The sequence below is a fragment of the Haliotis asinina genome, chromosome 10, assembly GCF_037392515.1.
Source record: "Haliotis asinina isolate JCU_RB_2024 chromosome 10, JCU_Hal_asi_v2, whole genome shotgun sequence".
Taxonomy (NCBI): domain Eukaryota; kingdom Metazoa; phylum Mollusca; class Gastropoda; order Lepetellida; family Haliotidae; genus Haliotis; species Haliotis asinina.
Window position 1 is genome coordinate 33628043 of NC_090289.1, and position 19715 is coordinate 33647757.

A 19715-nucleotide genomic window follows, 5' to 3' on the forward strand; every position below is an offset into this window, starting at 1 on the left:
ATTGATCTTCAGTAACCCATGCTTGTCGTAAGAGGCGAGTAACGGGATCGGGTGGTCAGGCCCTCTGACTTGGTGGCGTAGACTGATGCTCATGCTGCTGATCACCGGATTGTCTGGACCAGACCCGATTATTTACTGACCGCCGATACATATTTGGGATATTGCTGAGTGCAGCGTAAACCTAAAATCACACACTCACTATCATGTAATGTACGAAGAGCAACGAAGTCGTAGGGATTGAATCGTGCTGTGTGCGTGCGTGCGTGCGTGCGTGCGTGCGTGAATGCTTGCGACCGTCCCAGTCACTTGCAGCGCCTACTGCCCATTACGAACGTAATTGTAAAATTCACTTGCAGCACCCATTCAGCCCATTCAGAACTTAATAGTAAAATTCAAATTCAATCATGGTTCATCAGATTTTAAGATAAGCAAATGCTAGTGCTTTTGGTGAAATATACGATGTAAAATATCGTCTTACGAACATAACATTGCTGTGCGTAAGGATAGAAATTGCTGGTGCCGATGGAGTGAATATGATTTTAAGCTGCAAAAATAAATAAAAATATATAAAAAATAAATGACTGTATGTCATTGTACCCATGTGGAGAATCGAACACGGATCTTCGGCGTTACGAGTGAACGCTTCAACCATAAGAATACCCACCGCAACGCTTGTGCCGACGTAAATTCTTGGTCCCCTCGTATTCTTTAACTTTATCGATTAGTGTCATACACTTAAATGTACCCGCTGTGATTGTGGGTAAGCCAATGGGTTCACAGCCTAGGCCCATACGCGTTTTATTCACGCAAATCAAATTTCTGTTTTCAGTTCACGATGCAAAAGAAAATGTCCATACTTCAGTCAGACAGTCGTTTGTGAACGATTTGCTTTCTACGCCAAAAACGGCATAGCACTGAAAGACAATGTGCATGATTTCTTTGTTAAAATAACAATTTTCGAATCGATGTGGTAAAGAAGAAAAGCCATTTTTTTGCAGAGCTGAGTGGCTAAAGCATCCACATCCTTCATTTAGATTGGATGGTCAGGTTTTGCTCGGGGTCTTCGTGACTTGACTTTCTGTGGAGGGGTTGTCAGGTATTAACGCAGAAGGGCATTGTATTGATTGTATCGATGTAATTGATCTGACTTTAATTAGAGTACGGGGAACATGAACTGCTCTATTACTCCGAAGCAAGCATTACCATGACGAGCTGTTGAGATTCGAACCTCAGACACTGTGTTAAGAGAATGAGCCAAGATCTATGCCGCAACGGCGGCTTACGTTGTCCTTGACATTACAAACGAATCCTACCTTACTTGGCAGTTTTGTTTTCACAAGCAAGCGTTATTGTGGGCGTATACGGAACAGGAAACACGTGAAAACAGGACTCACGTTGACCTTGACCTTACAAACGAGACCTACCTTTAAGGACGGTGGTGGTTGTGGTATGTGGGTGTGGGTATGGGTGTGGGTGTGCGTGTGGGTGGTGTGCGTGCAGTGGGTGTGGGAGGGGGGAGAGGGGGGAGGGGGAGAAGAGGTGAAACAGGAGGGACAGAGTGGGAGGGGGGCACTTTCATTACAAACAGACGCTGGTACCGGTGCATTTGGAGAGAAACACGAGGAAATAGGGCTCACGCCAACCTTGATATTACAACTTACAAACGACCCCTATATTAAGCGGGGTCTTTCATTACAAACATGCTCTGGTATGGGTGCATTCGTAGCAGGAACGAGGACAAACAGGGCTCACGATGCCACACGAGTCCTACCTTAAGTGGAAGCTTCCGTTCCACATATGCGGTAATGTAAGTGTATCCGGTACTGGAAACACAGGCCGCAGGGCTCACGTTGACCTTGACATTACCCACCAGCGGTACGTTTCATAGTGGCTTTTATTGCAAACATGTGGTGATGTGAACATGTCCGGTACATAAGCATAGAAACTAATCGATCAAAATGGATGCATTTCTTGATTAATTATATAAAGCAACTGTACAAAGAAACAACCCCAAAACACATTTCAGCAATCGTACGTCATTGTTACCCAAACTCGACAATTCGATTGCGAATGTATCACAACTAGGTGTTTATATATAACATGAAACAGTAACGAACCAGGGCCCCGTTTCACAAAGCTATCCAACAGTATAGGAAGAACGAACGCTACGAGAAAAGTTACGAGATCTTACGCGTATGAATGCTTTGTGAAACGGGGCCTTTATGAAAAGAACATATACACTTCACACTCTTAAACTGCGAACTGTGCACATTTCTCATTCCTATTTTAATCCAAACGACTGAAACATTCTGGAAATAACAGTCATAACTTTAAAAGCTATCTGTTGATATTTAAATGTCTCGGCAATACGTGTGGAATATCTGAAACGATGTGACGTTATTTGCTGTTTTCAACAAAGAGCCAATAAAAAACTCCGTAATGTTACATGATACGGAGACGGCGGTGATAACAGCCAAGGATAACGTTTCCAGTTAGTACGTTCTCAGTACTACTGCGTGAATAGTTGATACATGTAACCCACGCGTCAGTGGGTTGGTACACGTGCTAATAGAGAAATACCACGGCCTTGAACTAAATGCCATTCTGACATGAGTCCTGGACTTGATGGATCGGTGGGATGATTGATGTTGTTGTCTTGACCATTATCTGTGTTGTGCGAGCTGATGAATGTTCTTTATGATGGCCGATGGGGCTGTTTCTATGTGGGGCTGTTAGTCACTTACGGTTGATGTCAGTCGGGGTGTGGAATTTGTGTGGGTGTATTTGGATTGAATGACGGTGGAGTGGGTAATGATATTAATGGATGTGATCAGTATATTTGTATTGTGACACACATAATATAAACATGATTCCAGATATATGACGGTGTGTCAGCTTGATGTGGGTGGGGTACGCTTGATGTGGGTGGGGTCAACTTGAGGGGGGTGGAGTCAGATTGATATGGGTTGCGTCAGCTTGATATTAAGGGATGATTACTTGATTACTGGTGTGCGATTTCGAACTCAGTATGACGAGCAAGGATTTTAATTTATACATACCCACGACAATGTACACCGTGTATCGATTATTTTCGATGTAAGATTACGCGGCTAAGATCAGACTGTGTCTGATCAATCTTTGTTATAGCCAGGCAGGGTAACAACAAGCACCGCCTTATAACAATTTGATGTAAGACGCAGCCAAGGATCGAAATGCCCATCTCCCCTTTCCGGAAAGAGATCTATCCACGATACCACGCAGACGGTCTTAATCGTACCAGCAGTGTGGTGGTGACTGTTTGAATTTGGTTCAACCCTGATTCGACCGCCGTGTCAGCTGGACCCATGGGCGCCCTAATGAGGAGGAGAAACTTAGACAAATAACCTTAGCGAATCTGGTTTAGATTATGCTTCAGGCACAAAATTCATACGACCAAACGAGTCACACTGGACGACTGTTACAGCTCGGTCCTGTGAGGTTACTGACAAACCAGTCATCAGAGTCACTAGTACATACCGATTCGACCTCAATATCGGTGGAGCCTGATGCGACTAAGGGAGGTAACTCAAATAACTCACCACAGCCCGTTAACGTTTATCATGTATTTACTAACACATTATGAAAATGTTGTAATATGATATATCCGGGTAGGGAGACAAATGGTATTATACATATTATCTGTTTGAACAACCTTATCAATATTGAACAAAAAATCAATTTCATAAATATACACACAATACTTATTTGGATGTATGTATGGCTGTGTCGCTCAAGGTGCCACAAATCATCAACATATATTGCGGTCTGGGCCGTTGGGTAGCCGAGTGGTTAAAGCGCTGATTCGTCATGCGAAGAGTGAGTTTAGTTTTACGCCGCACTCAGCAATATGCCAGCGGTCTGTAAATAATTGAGTCTGGACCGGACAATCCAGTGACCAACAACATGAGCATCGATCTGCGCAATTGGGAACCGATGACATGTATCAACCAAGTCAGCGAGCCTGACCACCCGCTCCCGTTAGTCGCCTGTTACGACAAGCATAGTCGCATTTTATGGCAAGCATGGGTTGCTGAAGGCCTATTCTACTCCGGGACCTTCACGGGGAGTCATGCGAAGATCCTGGATCGATTCCCCACAAAGGTACAATATGTGAAGCCCATTTCTGATGTCCCCAAGGTTATACTGCTGGAATCTTTAAAAAAAACGTTATACACGCACTAAACTGGATTCCATTTCTCAAAACTATTAATTGTTTTCGCATTTTTGTGGTGCTTATTGAAGAGGCAAAACCTTTACTCATAGTCCAATCTGTCACAACAGAAATTGGTTAACTGTAGTGAACATGGACATTATGATAATGATAATAAAATGTCCACTTTTAATCAGTGTAATTGTACTATGTTGCAAATATTAGATCGACTGTAAAGTAAAACTAGCGTAGAGTTTCGTGGATTAAAGTACTTACTCGTCATACCGGGTTCAAAACCCCATGTTTAGCGAATTAGCGTATCTCCAAAGACAAACCACAAGAGAACAATTACTTGCTAGCTGCTTTGCTCCGACGAAACAATATTTCCATCAAATTCATAGATGGTGCAGAGGTTTCATAACTTATTCCTTGCAGAAATTCTGCTTTTGGAATGAAACCACGGTTTTACGTTGTAAAGTTCTTATGAAGACAGGTGGGTCAGTTTAAACTAATGCCGTTTGGAAAAAAAAAGTTGTATCACAACCCTTGAAAATTCTTTCGGCGACATTTTCTAATATTGGCACCCATGTATATACTGAACCGCAAAAGACTCTTGGCGAAACGGATTACATTGACAATGAGTGGTTTTAGAGAGTTAATATGGGTGAATACCATTACGGCCAGGTCTAATTTGACGCATCTGCCCATTTCAAGTGAGGTGAAAACGCGACTTTGCACGCCGCCCATACTATGTTAAGCCGATCATAACACTGGAAAACCATAATGGACGTCTACGCAGGGCACAGTTAAACCTGCAGATGTCTACATTTTTTACAAAATGTACTAACGCCAGGTAGTGACCATGGGATCACCTGATCGAACGCGTATGGGATGCTCTTAGACAAAAAAGTCATTGTGGCTAGAGTTGTCAAACCTAGAATGTACAAGAGCTAGCAGCCATGGTGGTACAGTAATGTAGCAGGTTGCCGAATACTATGTTAAAAGGTGTGAGGAAGTCAGTGGGACAAAACTGACTTGGTATAGTAAATGCGAGCGGGCACACACAACAATACCGATGGTCCGTCACTGTGAAATTAAAAAAAGTGACTATCGTGCAACTCTGGAAAGCACCTTATGCCTCATTCCGTCCATACATATAAAGTAATACATGTGATTTTTTTTTGTTTAGTCTAGTTGGCATTGCAGTACAGGAACGGTCTAGTTTCTCTCAATGCGATAATTACAATAAAGATTTAGTTAAGAAATGTTCCTCTGAATGTATAACCGACCATTAACATTAACTGTGTGATAGAGAATAAATGTTTGTTGCATTACTTATGAATGCAGCAGTGTGGGCTTTCTGCTTAAATTTCTCAGACACCAAGGTCTGTGACAGAGTTTGTCTGTGTCACTGTGTCTCCTGCAATACCCAAAGAGCCGCTGGTAGGATCGATTGCACGTGGTTCTGTGTACTGCATACCAGTCACAAATCAGCCGCATTTCATTAAAGAAGAGTGGTTGGATGGATAACCACGACCGGCAGGTCGACTCCTTGAAGCTTCTAGGCTTTAGGTTGTGCTCCATACTTCAAGGGTGAGAACTGGTGTCAGGGTAACGTGTACCGGCAAAGACGACTGGCGGGGTTGTGGGTCCAGTAAATGCTGTGCCTTTGTATGTCAACTTGTGTTGTGGCAATATGTGGATGAACAGGTCATATGTTGGTACTAATGGCATGGTTTGTGTGGATGAAGAGGTCATTGCTTGGACGTTGTTTAATTATATTGAGTTTCTGTAGAGGTCATTGAACAAAGTGTTTAGGTTATTCGATGGAATTTGTGTCATGGTTTAGTGCCACGGGTCAGGTTATTGGTTGGTGGTGGAAGCGTGTGGTTGTCGTGAGCATTGGTTGGATTTAGTGGCATGGTTTAGTGCGACTGGTGAAGTCATTGGCTGATAGTGGAAGCGTGTGGTTGTTGTGAGCATTGGTTGGATTTAGTGGCATGGTTTAGTGCGACTGGTGAAGTCATTGGCTGATAGTGGAAGCGTGTGGTTGTTGTGAGCATTGGTTGGATTTAGTGGCATGGTTTAGTGCGACTGGTGAAGTCATTGGCTGATAGTGGAAGCGTGTGGTTGTTGTGAGCATTGGTTGGATTTAGTGGCATGGTTTAGTGCGACTGGTGAAGTCATTGGCTGATAGTGGAAGCGTGTGGTTGTTGTGAGCATTGGTTGGATTTAGTGGCATGGTTTAGTGCGACTGGTGAAGTCATTGGCTGATAGTGGAAGCGTGTGGTTGTTGTGAGCATTGGTTGGATTTAGTGGCATGGTTTAGTGCGACTGGTGAAGTCATTGGCTGATAGTGGAAGCGTGTGGTTGTTGTGAGCATTGGTTGGATTTAGTGGCATGGTTTAGTGCGACCGGTGAGGTCACTGGCGTCAACACATTACATATTGTTGTGCATCAATAGAGGTGATAGTTAGAACATGATCTATGGTCTTGTGTGGCTGCTGAGGTCATTGGTTGCATGTCCTGATACTTGGTGGTTGCATTTATCAGAAATCAATATATAATCATGAAATTGTTTGGGTGTACTGGCCATTTGTTTAAACATGTGACATGGTATTGAGTTCCCGTTCATCATGGTAGTTTTGTGGTCAGATGTACAATTCTTTACCCAACTAACCCAATATTCAGTATGTATACGAGTCTCTGTGTGTGATCAATGATCAGAACCCGTATTGTGATCCTAGTCGCCAGCTTTTATGTTGTATTGTTTCCGTGCTCCTTCCCAGCATGAACTTCATGATATATATTTTTACTCATCATTATAGTCTGTCGCTTAATATTCGTAGCTGCAATTACACATTATTAATTATATGTAAATACAAACAAATCAAACAGATGGGAATTGATCTATATGTGATTAGATATTCCGTCCAGCGCTATATTCTTGATAGCACGTTCGCAATGGCCTGTGATATTTGCATGCTGTGTTCCCCCATGACTGGCCTCTCCACCGACTCCCACTGGAAGCAGTTAGACGCAACCTCATCATGTATTTTATCGTTTTAACTGTGGCTTTGCATACACGTCTCAAGCCTCAGACGGGTTCAGGTTTGAAGCAATCTAGCACTAAGTTCACGTCGATTCTGGTGTGTAACAGAAGTATTATGTTACAAAGCTAAAATAAAGAAAACATTATGAAAAAGGAATTCTCCAAACGGCTGGAAACACCATTTAGCATTTACTTGTGGATTATACAGTTCTCTGTGGGTCTCTCTTTAATATTACAGTACGAGGCCTGGTAAGTCCGGATGTGCAACACGAGAAGACTCGACCAATGGTAGGAAATTAAAGGTATTGATCGCATGTCGCGTGTGGTATGCACAAGGGCTCGTGGGTGTGGAGTATGCACTAGACATGATTGATGGTGTGATTAAGGTGCAGTACCGGATGAAGCTGGCTGGATGTTAGACCGCATCTCGCTCGGCGCAGACCGTGACCTACTGCAGAAGCCATTGCCCCACAACTGGGTCGTTCCAGAAGGAGCTTCTGGAACCCGTTGCTGTAATAAAAGCTTCTCCATCTGCGATACAGACTGGTTTCGAGGTCATATTTTATAATGGGAGCGTGCTTTTGAATTCAAATCATACAAGAAATACACCAACAGTCCATATTTACTATGGAGAAATCATGTTCCGTTGTCAACAGGTTACATGGACAGTCTCTTGTACTTGCTACACTGTCGTTTTAAAAAAGGCCATGGACGTATGATAGCGGTGTTCAGTTATTGCTCTGTACTCGCAAACACAGAGGTTCATGTCGACTTAGTCGTAATGGATAAATATGGTTACGTGTGGTAAGATACTACGCCTTCACACACAACACAGGAAGGAACCATGAATGTATCGGTACCCAAAACCAATTTGTGGACTTTCTATGAAGATACGCTGTTTGATTCTGTTTTGTAGTGAAGATGAGAAGATGAGAAGATGAGAAGACGACATTAGGCTTACGTAGTCTTCACATGCATTCAAACAACCAAACAGTGATGTAGTAAAGCTGTGAACGCCATTAGTTAATTGATGCCATCATTTCGACTAAAGTTGGTGGGAACGTTTCTACTCATTTAGATACAAATAACAGCATCCTTTTCACACGTACAAGTGAGTGAATGAGTTTAGTTTTATGCCGCTGTTCGTAATATTCAAGCAATAATACGGCGGGGGAGACCAGACATGGGCTCCATTGTAACAATGTGGGAAATCCAACCCAGGTCTTCGGCATGACGAACGAACGCTTTAACCGCTAGGCTAACCTACCGGCCTATACGTATGAGAAATCTGTCCAAGAAAGGCACATACAATTCCTGCAATATTAATCACGAGTTCATAAATCAGTATCAATGCGTTGTTGTTCGCGAAAAGGTGAGCGTAGTCTTCCCTACCGGTAGTAACCGTCACAAACACACGCAGAGGCAAGTTAATGTGCACATACAAGTACCGGACAAGCTCACCAAAACAGTACCACCGAAACGTACACGCTCTCATAAAACCGTCATATGACACACAAACCAAACATCATAGTTTAACGTTACTCTCAAGCATTGAACAATATCTGTATATCCGTGACATGCAAACCCCATGCAGTACGTAAATATACCTATTATCATGGATGCCTCCATACATCACAGTTGGTATCTAGGAATACATATATATATCATGACGAAAAAGAAGACACTAAGAAACTAAGAAATTTGACGCTAACGCCGAGATAGAACTTGGACGTGGGTGGTGACAGAAGAAGACAGTAATTGAAGACGTATGCGGAAAAAACGTATCCGTACATTGAAGTTCAACATACTCGATCATTTGCACTCGAATAGCCCGGAGAGAGGCTGATAGGCAAGACAATGAAAATCGTTTCAGAAGACAATTGGACATAACGGTTGTCATGAGAAACATGTTTTGTTAAAAACCTGTTTGATCATTTGTTTTGCAGAAAAATGCATATCTTCGGCTCTGTGATATTAATCTGTATTCAACTAAAATTGTAACATTACAACTCAAGTGGATATTTTGTTTATCGTGAGCGTGACAGTGACAGCGTATTTCGGGCTCCACACATTGTTTCACATGTGGGCAATCGAACCCTATCTTCATTGTGACTACCCAACAGTTCCGTTCAGAGAAATGTATTCCTGATACAATCACTGGGTGGAAAATAAGAAAAGTATTAGCATTGAAACTCTTTCTCGAACTTCTTGACATGAATTCTGATTCCATGCATCCCCAAAAGGAACCATTTTGGCTTTTGGTTAAAAGTCACTGATGAAAAAGATAACTTTGTGTTTGATAAAATATGGATCTGGGATCGAATTTCACATCTTATATTGTAAAACACTGATGAATCACTCTTAGCTTTCACCAGAAATCAGCCTCTCTGTTTGATCGATAAACATGCAAATGCTCCAGCCAAGACCTTCAGTTCAACACGTGATTGAGTGAGTTTTGTTTTACGCCGCACGTAGCAGTATTCCAGCTATATGGCGCCGGTTTGTAAATAATCGAGTCTAGACCAGACAATCCAGTGATTAACATCTGGGGCATCGATTTGCGCAATTGGAAACCAAATGACATGTGTCAACCAAGTCAGCGAGCCTGACCACCTGATCCCGCTGGTCGCCTCTTACGACAAATATAGTCGTCTTTGAGGCAAGCATGGGTTGCTGAAGGCCTATTCTACCCCGGGACCTTCAGGAGTCTAGTTTAACAAGACGTCATTCCACATATCTATCAGACAGAATAATAGCGTAAAAACATGAATGTACCAAAAAGCTTTCAACTGAAGGTCCTATTTCAGGAAGCATAAGTGAGCAGCGGCACAGTATTTATACGAACAACGACACGTTTTTATGTCAGACTGAATGAAGACTCAGTCGTCATCCAAGCTCTATTCCGGCAATTTTGAAGGAGACAGCAAACTTTGCTGCGAATAATGGCTTCTTTCGAAACTATCGGATGTTGCTAATGAAGTACAACAGTACACCACATATGGTCCACGGGTTAATGGAGCTGTTGCGACACTGTCGTTGTTCCACAAAGCTTTTCATCTATCAGAAGAGGAACAACCACAAGCCATTGATCCCGTAAACACACTCGTTGAAAGTTGTGGGTGGATGAAGACATTAGTAAATCCGGTTGACGTAACATAGTGACCTATTTCTTCATTTTGGGGCCCTTATCCTCTCAGATTATAGGATCAGTTAACCAATCGATATCAACCTAAATGCACACGAACTCTGCTTCATTAGCTGTTGAATTATGTGGACGAATTGAACCCATATCTGTATCGTTACATTGTGCCCAAGTAATTCTTGCTTCATCAGCAGTTTCATAGAATGTCGCAACACTGAAACGTAGGAGCTTTAGACATATGGGTGAAAATTCAAAAGCATTGTGTCATACTGGGAGGAGACGTTTCGATGAGCAAGGGGCTGTTTAGTTTGTGTTACTGGGTGCATTTCACATTTTAACACACACACACACACAAACACACACACACACACACACACACACACACACACACACACACACAATCACCAAATATGTGTCATGTCTATTCACAGTTTGCTATATATCTGGCATTACATCATCACTGACAACTAAAAACAAAGCAGAAGTGTATGGTTAGCAATACATGTCATTGTTCATCTGACCCTGAATATCTCTGAAGCAGACACAGGTCGGCTGATGGTCACTAGAATCATTAAGGATCACAATATGCATGTACCTGGGCATCAAGCATTAGGCATATCAAGTGCCAGCACATCCGACCCCCAAGGTAATGCTTTTTTGATGCACTGGGTACAACAGTTGACAATGACAGAGCGTAATGCACTTTATCGACATGTTCCCGACGCATTCACCCTGGGTTCCAGGCTTCCTGACGCCGCATTTGCAAGGTTACAAAAGCATAACTCACCTATCGCGGGTAGCAGACGACAGTTGAATCAGCCGACACTCGAAGCAGACGATCAATGGGTAAACTTCTCGTCTGCTAGGTATCTGAGGAGAAGAAATCCCAATAAACATGTCAATGGATCCCCTTCGACTACTGTTCTGTCGATTTAAAACAATGGGATGCACAGATTAAAGTATGTACTGACCCAACGAGACAGACGATGCTCCCTTAGGATCGATATCTTGAATTGCCGGTTGTGCGTGAGCCACAACGGAGCAGTCGATGTTACAGAGTTTCATTTTGTGATTTGGACAGTGTCTTGTGAGCTAGCTTGTAATGGAAAAGCAAACGTTTTTCGTTTTAATTTTAATGTTGTTCCAATAAAGAAGAGAGTTGGGTTTTAAAGGACTCTGGCCTCCATTAGAAAAGTAAACTTAGCATTTGACGCGGGGTTGAATCAATCCTGTTTCCTAGACGGAGACGTCCTATATTTGGCGCCATTGGTGCATTTTAAAGTTTCTAAATATACCAGGATACATGATGCAATTTGAAATGTGTTATATTGTAAGTTCCCATAAATATCATGTCATTACGAACCAACTGTTTAGGGATATGCATTGAGCCTTTAAGTAGAATGCACTTACAAATACAGAGCAAGACAATGAAAGAAATTACTACAGGCGTTTCAGGTTTGCTTTGCTAGTATATCTCCCTTAAATCAATCCTAGTTTCCCATAGAACCACGGGAAACGCAACGTGAGAGTATTGATGGGAGCCCTAATGGGGAGTATCTACCTCAAGTCCTGTTATCCTACGTAAATGAGATCTGCCTGGAGCTGGTAAAGAGACAACGTCAACTCCAATTCTGATGCCAGACGATGCGTCCAGTGGACCTCAGCCTCCCGTCAGGAACACACACAACCGTATCAGTCGCCGGCTTTTTGCACTGTGCCGAGTTCAGTTCCACATCCGGTGCGTCGAGCTTCTAGAACAGAAATCCCACCAGGATCAAATATTGATGTCCTGTTGCACAAGACATAATCTAACGATTATTCGGCTAATATGGAATATTTTCTATACATAACACACGGGTTATCCCCAGTGAAACTGCACAAGATCCGCACTGAAAATGTCGTCTGCCCGCATTGACAAATCTGTCTCCTGATGAAAGCCGGCAGTAACAAGGTGAATATTTCAGTACTTCCAATACAATCATTCAGCTCTTGGCTGCAAAGTCTCGCGTATCTTCCCACTTGCCAGAATATTGAATGAAAGAAGCAGCATACCGCGCGCAGACGAGCGGCTATCGTCTGCTGATGTTGGTGACGCCGCGAGTTTTCATTCCTCGACACATGCACAGCTTGATCACGTTGCACTGGACTGCAACTGGCAGCGATGGGATCATGGGCTCTTGCCGCGCACGTGTGAAACGTGACTTTTGCCCTGCAGAATCCGAATTAACTTATCAAAGTCGAGATACCCCGTGTTTGTATCACCAGTCCATCAAACGCTCCCTTCCAGCCAAAGTATACGCTGCTAGTATCATACATGGCTGTGGCTGCATTCGGCCTAGTATTGATTTGTTTCGGTTTTCTTTGAGATCAGAATTGATTCTGTAAAATACAGTCTCATTATTCAGCCTCTAAAGACTCTGCTCTAGGTTACAGGAACATGATCAGGAAACGTCATCTGAGATTTCACTAAATTATATCACCCCTTCTTATTCGTATTCCAAGCCTAGACGTGTATCAATTGCGGTCAAAAGACCAATCGATAGCTGTCGATTTAACCTGAAATAGCACTAACGCCGGTTTGATTTTAACAAATTACGGTATATTTATGACAATGTTTTAACAGTTTGCAATTTCTACATGAAGGTGCACGTAGATCATATACATATTTGGTATTTTTATGTTTAATGCCAAGAAGGTAATTAATATCATTACGTTTATTTCAGTAATATTGAATCTAATTCTGAATAGTCCGATATTGTTTCATCACTTCCGTGTGAAGCTGAGGATGGGGTAGGGTGAATGTAGCTACGGTCCACTGGAGGGGGTGTGTCAGGGTTGTCTGCGGGTGGTCTCCATATTTTCAGACAATATACCAGGCCCCTAATGTCCATGCACCCATGTTTATGGTAAGAGGCGAGGAACGAGATCGGATGGCTGGATGATACATGTTATCGTGTCCCTAGTGTAGACAGATGCTCATTATGTCAACGACCGGTTTGCCTGGGCCCTTGTATTGAGACACTGCTGAATGCAGCCATAAACTACGAAGTCACCAGTCTCTCCCTCCCTCCTTCTCCTCTTTTTTCTCCTTCCCTCTCCCTCTCCCATCCCCACCCCTCTCATCCTACTTTTTCAATTTTTGGGACGCGCCCAGCCGCCTCAGCGAATATGATCACTGTCTGACCTGTTATTAACTCAACATTTAGAGTCGAAAGAGTTACCTCCCATGATGTATGTTCTTTTGATCTGACTAATTTAATGCTAGTATGTTGCAAGAGTGTATTCGTTTCCATTGGTCGTCATACTTTAAGATTAATTATCGACACAAAGTGTAATTCATCTCGAAAAGGTTGCGTTGAGAGTGAAGAGAATATGCATAACACAAAGCATAAGAAGCGTCCGTAAAATCTTAAATACGTGTCCGTTAATTACAATATTTCACACAATGCTTGAGCGAAAGTTGTATTTTGACACCGCTACCATTATGTAAGTTTTATCACCAAAGTTAATTAGTGTGGTAAAGGCAGTTCAGTAACCTGAAGTTCGAACAAATAATAACGCCATCAAGGTGCTCAGGGAAGGCTGCATCACGTCAACAGAATAACATTTCCACTGACAAAACCGACGAAGATATATACAGTGACACCCTCATCAGAACCCTCATTTTTCATATCTCTGTTTAGTTGATTCATGTCGCATATCGTCTCTTATCAATGTTTATGAGTGAGTTCAACAACATGAGCATCGATCTACACAACTGGAAACCGATGACATGTGCCAACCAAGTCAGCGAGCCTGATCAACCGATCCTGTTAGTGGCGTCTTTTATGGCAAGAATGGGTTGCTGAAGACCTTTTCTACATCGGATCTTCGCGGGTCTAATAAGAAGTATACTCTTTAACTTTAATGATGTTGGTGACGAATTTCATTATTTATTTGTCCAAAATTAAAATTAGAAGGAGAAAACATATTCCCAAGGATTATTGTACGAGCGCAAATATGTACAAAATAAATATCTTATTTAACACCGATAAGCAAGGAACTTTAGGAAAGCTTTAGTTTTTTGTAAAATAGTTACGGGTCTATTTAAGAATTATCCAATACCCTAATATGTAACTGTCGATGTACATTGCTCCAATCCATTGCTCCGAAACTAAGCGATTTAAGGAAGCTTGAGAAACATGTCTGAACTGACAGTCCAGCTGACGTCAATGACTGATTTTGGCCTGGGCGTAAACGTTGCTCCAATTTATCCTAGGGGGACAGGCCGGAGAAACTTGGTATTGGAGTTCTGTTGTCTCAGGAAATCTCCCACAACACGCGCGACATATGGTCGGGCATGAATTTAGTGAAGCATGAGGTTACTTCACTGTCCTTGAATGAACGACTGCACATGAAAAACCTAATATCATCCCTTTAAATACAGACACGTCAGACCGTCATTGAAAAAGACAAGTTGTGTCCGACGGGGGATGTGATGGCCCCCCGTACCATAACGCCGTCCTCCACAAAACTGTCGACGTTGAATAATGCATGCGTCAGCATTCCAGTCAGCATCGCCGACCCGCACACCGTTACCCTGCTATCTGAGCTGTCTTGGTGAAATCTGGAAATCAGTGAGCAAAATGCCATCCCTGTCTTGTCTCCTGCACCATGCAAGACGTGCCTGTCTGTTACGTTGGAGAAAATCGGACGTGTAGCAAGCTGTGATCCCATAGGCCTGGAACTGATAATGTGTGAGCCAGGAATGCTCCACTGGCAGTCCGGAATCGATTCTTTAGATGGCCAGCCGAATGTGTCTTGCTGACATGACGTCACACATGACGTCACGCATTGACAGCCGGCCCGAGGCAAATCTGTCGTGAGACCTCTTTCGATGGACACGAAAATGCCTGGCCACTTCAGTTTGGGTCGTTCCAGTCTCCAGCACCAATGGCGCGAGGACGCTGATTGTCTGTAAGCCGTAGCACCATGTTGATATTAACGCGTTTTCCTGAACATTCAGGAAGTTAGAGAATAAATAAGAATCAACCCGTCTCTAGTTTTCAATAACAGGTGTGTGGAATTCAGGGGTCAAAAAGCATGCAAACAGTGTTTAAACTCGTTCTATACGTGACATCACATTTCGTGCAAAGTTTTTGGGGTGCTGTATCTTTATTTCGGGTTTTTTATATATCGTGAGTTTGTTTCATTTATTCAGTGTAGCATTTTGTGTTAAAAAATTATTATAGACATTTGAGATTTTATATTCCAGGCTGAAGATACTGAAGACATCAAGTATATATTTACAGCTCTTGATGAAATCTATGTAGCTAAGATACGTATGTATGTTCGCTATGACGTATGAGGGATGCGTGAGGGACTTTTAGATAACATTCCTTCTAGAAAATAGTACAATGTTAAACAAAATGATATAAAATCATTATAAAAACAAAACAAGGAACAAATATACAATATGAAAGATAAATGATTTTTTTTTATCCAAAATTTCAAAATATAACAGCATATATACGGTTTGTGAGATATAAGCATTTCAAATCAAGTTGTCAATATGGTTGTCGTTATGAATACATTGTGCAGCAACTGTTTTAGCGTTGGTGAACGATCCACGCCATCGGCAGTGAATGCATTACGTCACAAATTTGTGGGTGTTTCCCACGGTATTTGACTTTTTACGTTTTAGATAAACCTCTACAAGGGAGCCATAAGCATGTGCCTCTCTTGGGCATGCTTGTCAAAGTTTTTGTAATGTCATTGGATAATAACGATTTATACCTGAAACACACTAGTCAGCATTCATTTAACCCTCACAGAACTTCCAACGATTCTTCGTGCCAATGCTCGGTCTCTTACAGTGAGTGAGTTTAGATTTACGCCGCACTCAGCAATATTCCAACTATATGGCGGCGGTCTGTACATAATCGCACGTCAACCCGGTCATCAACAACATGAGCATCGATCTGCGCATTTGGGAACCGATGACATGAGCCAACCGAGTCAGCAACCCTGATCACCCGATCCCGTTAGTCGACAAGCACAGTCGCCTTTTATGGCAAGCATGGGTTGCTAAAGACCTATTCTACCCCGGGACCTTCACAGGTCTCGGTCTCTTAGAAACAAGATGAACAGACTTGATTTATGTGTCAAACATCTGTTAGAGAATAAGGAAAAGTGTCTTCTCTGTTTTACGGTCGAGTCCTGGTTAAATTCTCCAGTTGATAACAATTGCCATGAACTCTTCGCTTTTGAGTCCTTTGCAATACGCATGACACGCCCTTAAAAGCTGTGGAATCCAAAGTCAGTTCATAATTTCAGCTTCGTGTGTGTCCACCATTGGCGCTTATGCAGGGAGACGAAATGTGGTGGATGCTACTGTTACATCTAATGATTATCAAACTTCTTGAAAAACATTCAGCTTGTGTAAGAATTGTGTTTGTCTTTTCAGCCTTTAACACCATTCAGCCTCATCTTTGATAAAGAACGTGATTGATTTAGACATTAATGTATGTCCCTCTCTAGTTTAACTGATTTCTATCTAAGAGATCCCAGCATGTCGAGCAGAAAAGTTCTGTTATTACACTGTGTCTGTTACTACTGGTGTTCCACAAGGATATGTATTGTCCCCGATACTTTTCACTTTGTATACTAATGATTGTGTAACGATGATGCAGCCATTAGCAGCCTACTACTTAACAATGAGTACACATACGAAGAAGGAAAAAGTGCTTTCGTTAAGTGATGTGATGAAAACTTGACGGAACGTATTGTGTCAGGAAAATGGAACTTTTTGATTTTCGAAGAAATAGACCAACAAATAATCCTGTCATTATCAATAGGGAAGTGGTTAGCAGTTACAATTGTAATTGAAAATGAATTAAAATTTCTTTCAAAATATTGTGAATCGCATTTACAGTAAGTGTTAGTCTCGCCTTCATTTTCTCAGCAAACTGCTTCAGTCCTTTCACATTGATTCAACGTTTTTGGAACTTTTCTTTAAAACTTCTCTCAGTTGTCTGTTCATTGTTGGTTCGATCCCCTTTCCCTCAGTAAAGCAAACAAACTAAACAAAATAATAAAACAAGGAGAAAAAACATACTAATCGTATCTTAAAGAGAACGGATGAATTTCTCAGAGGATTCGATTCAATGCTTTATTGAATTATATTTATTTTCAAGGCTATATGACCCATAATACACAGTTACATGTTTTATACATTAATTGTTAACATGCGTATCAAAGACATTCTCTTCTTATGCGAAACACATTACACAGATATTTTCCCAACATAAACAAGTGGTTACAATAAGTAAAAATCAATAATGATTTTAAGTTATCAATATTTGTGCTATGAGTGGAAATATATGGAACATCCTTACGAAATTCTTTGTACAAAGGACAATGATATATAATATGACATTTCATCTTCGGTAACTTTACAGAGAGAACACATAGAATCATTATCTTGATAACCGCTTAAGCCTTTTCTAATACACTGTATGCCTAATCGATTAAAACAGCATCTAAATAAGAGATGCACTTTTTTATATTTAATGTTTTTAACATTGTATATGTACAATTCTGGAGAAAGTGAACGTTTTATTAAGGAATAAAATTGTAATGACGCTTTATCAGATAGCTCAGAATGCCAATCTTGCCTGGCGCAGTCAATCACTCTTTTAATTACAATTTAATTTAAAAACAAATCAATATCCCCTACCCCTTGCTGATTCCATACATGGCCAAACCCGTATGTAAATAATAGTTGCATTATATTAGTTGCCCAATTAGACCGTTTTCTATTACGGGATTGTTTCATCATAAGATACGATCGCGATTGGTGAGGATATCTATATGACGGCATGGTGATTAATTTCAACCAATATCTAATGCAATTCTTATATGAGTTCACATACATGTATAATGGATATCTCCCACATTTGCCATACAGGGCAATATTTGAAAATGATTTACTAACATTTAATAAATATCTACAAAATGATCGGTGAACAATTTCTAATTGCTTCATTTCCTTGAATCCCCATATTTCGCTACCATACATTAAAATCGGTACAATTTTCGCATCGCACATCTTAAAGGCATCTGTAATATCTATATTAAACTTGCGAATAAGACATTTCAAAGGGAATAAGGCTTTGTTTGCTTGTTGCGATAAAACGGTACAGGCTCTTGTCCATACAAGCTTAGGGGTCATCATAATGCCTAAATACTTGTATGCATTAACAACTTCTATTTGTTCTTCATTATTGGTCCACTTTTTCATTCTGAAGACAATCACTTTTGTTTTGTCGATATTGATCTCCATGCCCCATTTCAAACAATAGTTATGTAGGAAATCTAGACTGTGGTTTTCGTAACTTCAGGGGGGGTATCAGCAGCTAACACTAGATCAGAGGATTAGAGGAGAGGCTACATCTTGTGTTGTACATGAAAGTCATGAACCTTTACCCACTGGCCGTCTGTAGAATGTACCCGAGTGCTACAAAAAGCATCATCTCCCGGAAAGGCGTAATGAAACTATGAACGGATCCTTACCCTCATTCTCTTCCCACAGAGGTTACTTGTCATATCTTCCTACCTAACCTCTGTTCTAATACGACCCTTTCATGATGCGAGTGTTCAAGACTCGTGATTGGAGGCAATCAGATTTAGTTGTGCAATCAGCGACCTTGTTTCAAAAGTGATCGTTCGCAAGATCTCGGTAATTTACGGATGCATCGTGAACACTTGAACCTCTTCCCGAGCGCGATACTCACTATGATGTTTCTTCTAGACAGAACTCAGTCACGTCGTATTTGTTTCTCCACATTGCGTGCATTTGTCAAGTTGAATCTAGATCGATGTAATAAGTGTTCTGATTGGACAGAAAAAGGGAGATAAATCTGCTGCCATTTTTTGCCGGTAGGGGATTTTATGAGAACCGCGAAATATGGCCGTATTAGAACAGAGGTTCGTAGGAAGATATGACAAGTAACCTGTGTGGAAAGAGAATGCCTTACCGTAGGTTAACTAATTTACTTCGACTAGCCTAAGTTGTCGAAGTTAGTAAATCGATTTTGTGATGATCCACGAAGCGTTCGTAACTCTACGAGTATGCACTTGCTATCGGCCTGATACGGCGAAAGTCTCAAATAATAGCGACCCGAAGATCGGTGGGATACCACGAGGAACCAACTCCGTCTTGGTACCGATTGAGCAAACCCTTTTTGTGCCGCTGAATCGGCCATAAACCTTGTACTTAATCACTAACAAGCATCATAGTGGGTCCCATTGCACAAAGCTATCGTAGAGCAAAGTCTGTGTTAAACCATGGA

General features: G+C 41.6%; 1 protein-coding gene across 1 annotated transcript in view; it reads right to left on the reverse strand.

The window, feature by feature from the left end:
• Window positions 1-12107, reverse strand: part of LOC137298997 (tripartite motif-containing protein 2-like) — a 72712-nt gene extending 60605 nt beyond the window's left edge. The window contains exons 1-2 of the mRNA XM_067831458.1: window positions 11945-12107; window positions 11171-11253 (exon numbers count right to left, since the gene is read on the reverse strand). The gene's annotated coding sequence lies outside the window, so the exon portion shown is untranslated. The remainder of the gene's footprint in view (window positions 1-11170; window positions 11254-11944) is intronic.
• Window positions 12108-19715: the final 7608 nt, after the last annotated feature.